The sequence below is a fragment of the Helobdella robusta genome (genome assembly GCF_000326865.2).
Source record: "Helobdella robusta unplaced genomic scaffold HELROscaffold_1728, whole genome shotgun sequence".
NCBI lineage: Eukaryota > Metazoa > Annelida > Clitellata > Rhynchobdellida > Glossiphoniidae > Helobdella > Helobdella robusta.
In genome coordinates this window covers 2,221-3,203 of record NW_008703953.1, presented here as the reverse complement: position 1 = coordinate 3,203, position 983 = coordinate 2,221, and positions in this window count along the sequence as shown.

The window sequence follows — 983 nt, the reverse complement described above, 5'->3', positions numbered from 1 at the left end:
CATTCATTCATTCATCATTGTTTATTCAATTTTTTTTATCCAATTCGTTCGTTCATTCTTTTATTCGTTTACTCATTCATTCATTCATTTATCTATCTATTTGTTCATTTATTCACCTATCCATTTACGTGCCGGTGTGGAGTGCTTTAATTAATTTATTAATTCATTCATCCATTCATTCACCTATTTGTTAATTAATTAATTAATTCATTCATTCATTCATTCATCCACTGAGCAATTCATTTGTTTTGTTCATTCATTCGTTCATTCATTCATCTGCAAACGAAAACTAATAAATGGGATTATTGCATCCAGTGAAACACGGATTTATAAAAGGATTGATTGATGAACAGGGGTTTTAGTAGACGGCTTCCGATTGGTCAGAAGAAATGAAAGGAACATTATGGCTGGATGAATATAGTAGATGGATTTTGATTGGTACACGGAAATGGATTGTGCATTATGATTGGACAAGTTTATTAGACATTAATTATTTGCTTTGTGGGGTTGTTATTTTTTTATTATTTGCGCAATAACTACCGCAACTAACTAACTAATAACTAATCAAAAGTTTTATGGAAGGACGGGGAGCACTAATGAAAAAATGAATGAATAAATAAAGAGAACGTAACAAATATGACAACACACACACACATACACACACACACACACACATACATACACAACACACACACAACAAACGTACATACCGTACATACATAGATACAAACAAACACACACACACATACAAACACACACACTTACAAACACACACGCACATACAAACACACACGCACGTTGAAACGAAATTTGTATTCAGACCTACGCAAATATTCGCGTTGAACGGCGCTAGGTCGAGATTAACGAAGAANACATTTGTATGTTTGATGTTTGTATGTTTGTGGGTACGACAGAGGCAGAGAGAGAAAAAAGAGAGTAAGAGAGAAGTTAAAAGATTGGTTGATTAGGAGGCATGAGTCAAG